The sequence below is a fragment of the Herpailurus yagouaroundi genome, unplaced genomic scaffold (genome assembly GCF_014898765.1).
Source record: "Herpailurus yagouaroundi ecotype Mexico unplaced genomic scaffold, PumYag 186, whole genome shotgun sequence".
Taxonomy (NCBI): domain Eukaryota; kingdom Metazoa; phylum Chordata; class Mammalia; order Carnivora; family Felidae; genus Herpailurus; species Herpailurus yagouaroundi.
This window is the reverse complement of record NW_024412417.1, coordinates 6,244,270-6,254,046: the sequence shown is the minus strand read 5'-3', so window position 1 is coordinate 6,254,046 and position 9,777 is coordinate 6,244,270.

Sequence of the window (9,777 nt, the reverse complement as noted above, 5' to 3'; positions counted from 1 at the left end):
TTTCTAACGCTGCTGTAACAAGTTACCACACACTTAATGGCTTAAACCAACACAAACTTATTATCTTATTCAGAAGTCTTAAAGTCAAGGTGTTGGCAGGGTTGAGTTCCTTCTGGAGGCTCTAGGGGAGAATCCATTTCTGTGCCTTTTCCTGCTTCTAGAGGCTTCCTGCATTATCTCGTGTCCCCTTCCTCAAATCACTAACTTCTGTTTCTGCCATCACATTTCCCTCTCTCTCTCTCTCTCTCTCTCACACACACTCTGACCTTCCCACCCCCCCCCCCCAATAAGGACTTTTGTCACTACAATGGGACCACCTGAATGATCTAGAATACTCTCCCGATCTCAACGTCATTAACTTAATCACAACAGCAAGTTCCTTTTGCCTTGGGTGGGGGGGGGGGTGGGGGGTGGGGGGCATTCATTATTTAGTCCACAATACTATCCACGGAATGATGCCCAAAGCAGAGTGAGTCTGCCACAGGACAATTTCCCTTGATCTGCTTGACCCTGGATGAGAAACTCAAGGCCTGGACCAACCCCCCCAAAATGGGCAGCTGGAAGTGCTTTTCATTCTTTCCTCTCCCTGGCCCCACCTTGTTCTACACTTGCTCAGAGACTGTCAGAACACAATTAGAAAAAAAGGGGGATTGGCACTGGGGGGCTGGCAGAGGCATACCCCATGCTGGGAAATGTGTTTCCTACAAGGGAAGTGCTATGGGCGGGGCTGGTAACAAGAGAGCCCTGGTAGAAGTGAGTTGTGGGAGGTGTAGACTGGCATATCCTGGTTCTGTCAGAGTAGCTGAGAGCCGAGTAGTGGAGAAGTGGAGGCAGGCTGATGCTGCCTGCCTCTGGCAAGGAGAACCACTTGGGATTAATGACAGCTTGTCAGAGAACTCTGCACACCCCCTGCCATCCAAGGAGCTGGAAAGGGCTTTCGTCTCTCCTTCCTTGGTCTAGGAGTTCACATATACTGTGCAGAGGGATCTTTTCACATCTGAGCCACAACTGAGAGCTAAATTCAAGTTCTATCCTTTGGCATTGTTAGGTCCAAGAAAAACAAGGAATAAGGATTACCACTTCTGGTATGGAAGCTAAGGTAATTAGACCACTCTATCCACTGAGGACAAGTCAAAGAGCTGGATAAGTTTGTTTGTTTGTTTGTTTGTTTGTTTGTTTGTTTATTTGTTTTTAAAGCATCAAAGAACAAACAGGGTAGTGAGTAATTGCTGGGTTCAAATCTAGGAGAGGATAAGAACCCAGAGAGGTAAGCCCAGAACTCAAAGCTGCCTTCGTCCCAAGAATATTTGCTGATCCAGAAGAAACAGCTGAAAACCAAGCTGACGGATTCCCGGTTCAAGAAGACAAAAGTCAAAACCTAGAACCCAGAAAAAAATATGTCCTGTGTTAAAACATCCTTTCTTCAAGCTGGGATCCTAACAGGGCCATAGACTCAGACTAACGTGAACTGGAAGAAAACCTTTCAGTGACCCACAGCCTCGTTTTACCATGCCCAGGTGGTTGAGGAAAACTCAAGACTTAAATTTAGATGAAGGGAGCCCTGGACTTAGTAATACCCCTAGGCACCCAGCAAAAATAAATGAAAATTCTCCCAGGATGGATATGTCTTCATCCTGGGGGTCCTCATTATTACTACAGTTTTCCAAATACGATGATCAGCACGTAGTGAAAGATAACCAGACACCCTCAGAGCCTGGAAACTGTAAGTTAAAAAGAGAGGAAAGACCAGACAACATAAACAGACACACAAAGACCTAACAATTGAATTATTATATGCAAACTATAAAACAACTCTTCTTATTACATATTTATAGAAATAAAACACAGGCAGAAAAAAAATTTAGCAGGGACCTAGAAATTACATTTAAAAAGTGATGGGGCAGGGGCGCCTGGGTGGCTCAGTCAGTTAAGTGGCCATCTTTGGCTCAGGTCATGATCTCATGGTTCATGAGTTCAAGCCCCGCGTCCGGCTCTGTGCTGACAGAGCCTGGAGCCTGCTTCGGATTCTGTGTCTCCCTCTCTCTCTGCTCCTCCCCTGCTCACACGCTGTCTCTCTCTCTCAAAAATAAATAAAGATTTAAAAAAAAAAGTGATGGGGCAGAATTGAAAAAGAACCAGATACAATTTCTAGAGTTAAAAACTGCAGTAAGCAACACGAACAGCTCAGTGGAAAGATTCAGTAGTAAGTTATACATGGCTGAAGAGAAAATCCACAGAGTGGAAGAAACTGTTGGAATGCAGCACAGAGAAACAAAGGTGGAAAACACAAAAGGGAATTAAGAGACTGAGGATCCAATGGAGGTCTAACAGGTTTGTTTTGTTTTGTTTTGTTTTGTTTTTTTGAAGTTCCACAGGAGGAGAGGGAAAAAAACAGAGCAGAGGCACTATTTGAAGAAATGATTGCCATAAGGCTGGCAGCAGGATCCCTGAACATACCATCAGCTAGGTTCCCAGCGCGCTCCCAAGTTAGGGACCCGGTGAGCCCAGAGTGCAAGGACATCCTCTAGGGGGCGGTGTTGTCTAGTGTCAAACAGGTCTGAGCGGTTCAGACATGAAAAAGCCCAAATGCTCAACACTGGTGGGAGAATAGGCAGTTATCTCCCTTGGCTGACAGGTAAAGAGTGTTCCAACTTGAGAGAGTCGCATATGCAGAGACTGGAAGGTGAAGAGAAGGGAAGGGACGACGGGACTGAGGAGGGGCGGGAGGGGGATAGGGATGACTTCTAAAATTATGAATGAGTTCCTCTTCTGGGGTATAGAGGCACATGACCAGATGACAGAGAAGACCCCAAACGGATAGGTGGAATGGGAGGGAAGAGCCTTCTAAGAAGGGAAGTGGCCTGATCAGACTCGTGTTAGGAGAAGCATGCTAGGCAGAGTATGCAGAATTGACCAGAGCTGGGAGAGTGATGGCTGTCCTAAGTCATCCAGATGAGAGCTGAGGGTGACCTGCTTAGGTAATGACATTTAAGACGTGGCAATAGCTGGGGCACCCAGGTGGCTCAGTGGGTTAAGCATGGGAGTCTTGATGTCAGCTCAGGTCATGCACATCCGGCTCTGTGCTGGGTGTGGAGCCTGCTTAGGATTCTCTCTGTCCCTTTCCCCCACTCATGTGCTAGCTCTCTCTCTCTCTCTCTCTTTCAAAAAAAAAAAAAAAAGAGAAGAGAAGAAAAAAGAAAAAAGGTAGAAGACAACAATACCTGATATTGGTAAGGGTGCAGGAAACAGGCATTCTCAAATGCTACTGTTGAGATAGTTAATGGATGCAACTTTAGGGAATATAATTTAGGAATATGCAATAAAGGCTTAAAAATGAACGTAATGTTTGACCCAGTAATTCCACGTCTAGGGTTTATCCTAAATAATTTAAAATGTACAGTTTATTTCAATATTAATTATGAGGAAAACAACCTAAATGTCCAACATTGGGGATCAATCAAATATATGTACACAAATAATATTTATAGAATTAAAAATCATATTGTAAAAGATTCATTTTCCTCTTGACACTTTCATCTTTTAATTTTTTTCTATAATTAACATGGATCACTTTTGTAATGAAGAACAAATCAATGAAAAACGTTTAGAGTTTATGAAAACGTGACAAGAAATGTTTCTAAAGAACACAAGGAGTAAGTTCCAAAAATAGAAATTATGCAAGGCATATGCTTTGGCCTCTACATAATAAAAATTAAAAGTAGTATCATATGTATGAATGACTCCACCCAGGGGGAATGCAAGTAATACCACATTTTATTTATTTCTCAAATTATTCAGCACCAGTTTGAGTCCCTATCTTCCAGACTGGTGGAAAGTCATGGCCTTGGCCTTGTCCACCCTAGGTCCCCTGCAATCATCCAAGAAGTTCATTGTAGGCAGTTCAAAGCAGGATACTGGGAGGTGTTTATTCCCAAGCAGAGAAGAATCCTAGCATCTTTAAGTCTACTGCTGAGCTGTTCCTTGCTTCACAAAGCACTTTTGCCAGCCTGGGTCTTCCTCTGTCCCGCACAGCTGGCCCCTATGTCCCAAGGTCAGGCTGCAACAGTCATGTCTTTCAAAGGGGAGCAGCCTTGTGGACAATCCCACTTCGATATCTGGGAGTCCAAAAGGGGAGGGCTTGTATGGTTTCCCAAATCAGATTGTCTCCAGGGGCAACAATTCAGTGTCATCCCAGGTTCCCAGTTATCAAGTCCGCAGCCCCCAAGGTCACCTGGGTGAACGCCTCTCCTGCTCACAAGAATGGCAGTGTTCCTATCAAGGCCATCCCCAGAGCAGTGCAGTGTTCCACGGAGGAGAAGACAATAGCCCCCTCCCTAACTCTTGCCCTGAAATAGCTCAGACTGTACCAAAAGCCTCAAAAGATTCACTCAATTTCTCCATCTCTGGGCATAACCCTTGTCCATGAGCCCACCAAGTGTCTCAAGAAATATAGTTAAGTTTCTGGCCTTAAACCTTGTGTGAGGAGCCAAAACAAAGCAAAACAAAACAAACCCAAATACACCGAACAAAAACCAAAACGAAAGAACTCCTGCTCAACCTTCACCTTCAACCCAAATTCCTCTTTCCACCACCAATTACACAAATAAAGCTACAGGTATGTGAGTGGGTGCACAAAGAGATTCTGGGCCCCGGGGATGGAGATGTTTGCCTTGTTCACGGTGTCTCAGTCCCAGCTCAGCAAGTCAAAAATGCCCAACACTTACCACAAGCACAAAGAGCAATTCTTGACTCAGAAAATGCACCAATAAATGATCCTTCCAGAGCATCTTCTATTACTGAGTTAGACCTCCAACAGTGCCAATAGCTTTCAGAGTCTGGTGGTTATGACAAGACGGAGCCTCTGGCTTCTCTCCTTGTTTTTTTCCTTCCTTTGCAATCTCCTCTGCTTTCTCCCTTCCTTGTCCATCTCCCTTCGTCTTTCTTTTTCTATTGATTCTTTGCCAAATTCTGTTATTAATTATAATAGCTTGAATTAATCCTCTTGAGTTTTGCAGATAGAAATGATATAATCTGAAAATGGTGATACACTTATCTCTGTTCCAATAACTCTTCCCTTCCTTTCTTATGGCACTGGCCTTTCCTTTCTTATTACGCTTAACCCTCAAGTTAATGTTATGTGAGAGGAGTGACAATGAATAGCTCCATTTTATTCTTCATTTCAAAGGCAATAATTCTATTATATACCTTTGTATACTGTATATATCTTCTATACCATATATACCTTCTATCTACCTTTCTATACCATATTTGGTAAATAGTCTTCTTTTTCTATCTTACTAAGACATTTTTGTGGGGGCACCTGGCTAGCTCAGAGGAGTATGTGACTTTTGATCTTTGGGTCGTGAGGTCAAGGTTGGATGCAGAGATTACTTAAATAAATAAACTTTAAAAAAGACATTAAAAAATTTTTTTTAACGTTTTATTTATTTTTGAGACAGAGAGAGACAGAGCATGAACGGGGGAGGGGCAGAGAGAGAGGAAGACACAGAATCGGAAGCAGGCTCCAGGCTCTGAGCCATCAGCCCAGAGCCCGACGCGGGGCTCGAACTCACGGACCGCGAGATCGTGACCTGGCTGAAGTCGGACGCTTAACCGACTGAGCCACCCAGGCACCCCTAAAAAAAGACATTTTTTTAAAGCCAGCATTAGGTTTCGAACATTATCAAATGCCATTTTGACATATATTGGTCTCTTTCTTATATGTACTAGAGTTTTCATAAACCATACTGTTCTTAAGATCTACAAAAGAAAATTTCCTAAATGTCCATCAATTAGGAACAGATAATTAAATGGCGGGGGATTCACACAATGGAATGCTATATGGCCATGAAAATGAGTGACTTATTCTGCTACTGCACGGAACAATATGGGTGAATCTCATAAATATAATGTTGAATAGAAGGAACCGGGCAAAAATCAAATCTGCTATACGATCCCATTTATATGAAGTACAAATGCAGGTACATGTGTCATCGATGGTGTCAGAAGCGGTAGTCATGACTGAACAGGAACAGGAGGTGGACCCCTGGAGTGCTGCTAACTTCTGTTTCTTGATCTGTTTCTGATGCTGTTACGTGGATGGGTTCAGTTTGTTAGAATCTGACTGCATAATAGAGGGAAGTGAGGACCATTGTGGAGGGCAGGGGGTGAACTTCCATCGAAAGGTAAAAGGTAAAAGTTCCAACTAATTGCTGCAGCTCAGGAATATAATATGAAGAAGGCAGAAGTCTGGATTTTTACATGATATCTCCCCTTTAAATATTTCTTTTTAAAAATTAAAACCAAACACAAACAAAAAACACTGTATCAGCCAAACACAGTGTGTCTGAGGGCCAGACTTAGCTTATGGAGCCCAAACTTGCAGCCTCTGTTTAGAATTTAGCAGGGTCAGGCAAACCCCAGCTGATTAAAAGCTGATCAGCTCCTCTGGGGGATTTGCTTTTCTTCCTGCTGGAGATGCTGTGCAGATATGGCAGAAAAGGGTCACTTACTAAAGTGCCAAGCTTTCATTGTTACTTCCACATATGCCCCGCCCCCCCCCCCCCCCCGTAAAATGTGGGAGAAAGGGGTGAAAGAGAAGTTTTGGGTCCCTCTAAAGACCACCACCATCCTGTAATGTTCTATAATGTCCTCGCTCAGAAACTGCTGCTCATTCGTGGTTTGGTTTCTCAAGGAAGCAGGACAGAAAAAAAGAGACAGCACTTGAAATAGAATGGAATCTGCCACAGTGGGGCAGTATAATTCCATCCTGCCCACAATCCCTAACCACCTGGGCTTCCCAAATCCCAGCCCCAGATCCCTGAAGAGGAGTCTTATGCAACGCAGGCAGAGAGGGAGAGGTTATAGAAGGCAGAGAATGCATTTGGGACACTATGATCTCTGGTTTAGGACATAAATTGAACTTGAAAATAGCTAGATCCATATTTTGAGAAAAGATCAAGAGGGAAGTTCAACAAAAGAGGAAAATGTATTATCAAGGATCTCATTGGTGTTTTTCCCTTGGGGATTTCAACATGGGTAGTTTTCCTTTATGAGTTAGCCAGGTAAACATCTGGTCACTGACGCTGCTGTGCTTTAGAAACAATCGAAGTTAAATCTGCTTTTATCAGCAGCAAACATCCAGTGTCTTTTTTTCTATTCACGAGAGGGGAGAACCGAATCAATAGACTCGAGCCACAAAAGGATGATTCCAAAAGTGTGCTGTTGGGTGACTATTTTGGAAGTTAGGATGCATTTTTTTTTTTGCACAGAAACCAAGTGATATCTAAGGATTAAGTTTCCATAAACAGGTCAAGAGAAACTATTTGACCCAGAATGAAACTAAAATATTATTTTTACAATTAAGAAGAATAGAAAATAACACGTCCTGAGAAAGAATAACTAAGAACACAGCAAACAAGGTGAACCATTCAGCATCACTTATTAAATATTTGCTTTGTGCAAGATGCAGTTGATCTGAATTTGTTGTTTGGAAGATCAGCACTAGCAGGTTTAGTGGGGAGGGGGGGACAAACCCCCATGAAAGTGGGTGAAGAGGAAAAGGAAGAGAGAAAGTAGAACCAAGTGAGTTTGTTCCTTCGAAGACCTTGATGGGGGAAAGGGAGAATGCTGTCGTGATAAGAGGGGAAGAATGCAGGACCAAGGAAGACAGAGGGAGAGGCAAAAATACAAGCCAAAGGGGGCAGAATTGATGGACCTTGCTATGTTCTTGTAGCAAGCAGTATTAGTTGCTCTCTGCTAATCAATCTTTGCCTATCTTAGTAAGAGTACCTTGATTTTTTTTTATGTTTATTTATTGATTTTGACAGAGACAGAGAGAGAGAGAAGCGGGGAAGGGGCAGAGAAAGAGGGAAAGAGAATCCCAAGCAGACTCTGAGATGTCAGCGCAGAGCCCTATGTGGAACTCAAACTCACAAAACGTGAGATCATGACCTGAGCCAAAATCAAGAGTCAGCTACTTAACCCACTGAGCCACCCAGGCGCCCCAAGAGCACCTTGATTTTAGTCAGGAAACCAATGCACTTAGCTAAAAGACTATTTTCCATCACCCCTTGCAGCCAGATGTGGCCTTATTGATAAGGTCTGGCCAATGAGACAGAAGTAGAAATTTCAGGTGGGACACTTAGGGAGATTGCTGATTCGGCCAGGAGAAAGCCCTCTTGTCCTTCCTACAGTTGAAACATATAAATGTGAAACACATACTTCTCACACATTATCTGAGCATGTGCCAAAGTGTAATTGATTCATTAATGAGGGGAGCCAACAAGGTGACAAAGCTGGCTCAGTAGGGAAAAAAGAAATCCTGAAATAAGAATGCTAAGTTAGATAGAAAGTGGCAAATGTTCTTCAAGGTAATAAAACCATCTCTCCTGAGAAAACCTCATTTGCATCTTGCCCATTTTTAACAAATTAACGTCTAATTTTAGACTCTGAACCCTAATCAGCAGCAATGAAAGAGTAAGCCATTCACCAAGTGAGAAGACCCTAGGGGGAACGTGACAATGCTCTAGGATGACAGCGACAGGACCCACAGTCACCCTTTTGCTTTATTTCCAAGTTCTGGACACTTTTCCTGAACACCACCTTCTTTCTGCCTGCTGTCTGAAATGTGGGTGCAGTGGCTGGAGCTACAGCAGCCACGAGGAGGAAGCCAGGAAGTACAATGGCAGGGCAGAAAGGGAAAAGGAGCCTGGGTCCCTGATGACTGTGCAGTCACTAAAACAACCCTGCACCACCTACTCCTGACTTCTTTTTGGGGGGGAGGGGTGATAAGCTTCTCTCTCATTTAAGCCATCGCTTCTCTTATCTGTGGCCAAGCTCTGTCTTCTAATGGGCCAAGAGGCAGACGTCTAGGGGCAGAAATAATTATTTAAATAATGCTGGCAATCCCGTGGACCACTGCACTCTGAGGCTGTCTACAGGCAGGAAGCCTCTTAGTAAAACGTACCAAAAAAGGCCTGGGTGATTTAGGGGGTTCCGGAGCGCACACAAATAATGAAATGTATTGTTCATCCCAGTGGGTAGTGATGGCTTTCCTACAACCTTGAAGAAGAAACTGAAGATCTAACTCGGGACTAGAGAGGCACTAATAAATGTATCCACAAAAACTTGGATGGTGACACCAAAGGAGAAGTCAGAATATTCACAAATGTGCTCAAATGTCCCAAAAAGCGTACTGCATTACTCAATACAACCCCCCCCCCCTTTGGACTTTCATGCTTTATTACCATATACCTTGTGCAGTACACATGCCTTACACCTATATATTACTTTTGCTTGATACACTCATACTTCTATATTACCCTACAGAACCGCATTCCCACAGCCCTATCTGACATACTGTGATGCGTGATTTGAGAAACCTACTAGGATAATTTTGACTCTGTGTGACGCTTGCCTGTGTGCTGACGCAAGAATCTAAACTCCACCTTAAGATGGGATTCCACCCTAGAGAAGCTGAAAGGGGCTCTGATCAAGATTGGTGGAGAGACAAGCTTTAAAACTGGAGAGAAGGAGGGAAATGTAGACACAGATAAATGTGTTGTTTAGGAAGTGGGGAACGAAGCAAGCTCTTCTAGATGGGTCTGGGAATTGAGTGAGGACTTGTGAGACCATAAGCAAAGAGACGTGCCTAAACCTCACACGGGACTTGGCTTCAGCTTGGCATTCTCTCCCTCTTCCTCTGTTTCCCCCACCCAGTCGGGGGGCCGGGGTAGGGTGGAGCGGGGCGGGGGGGGGGGGGGGGGGGGGGGGGGG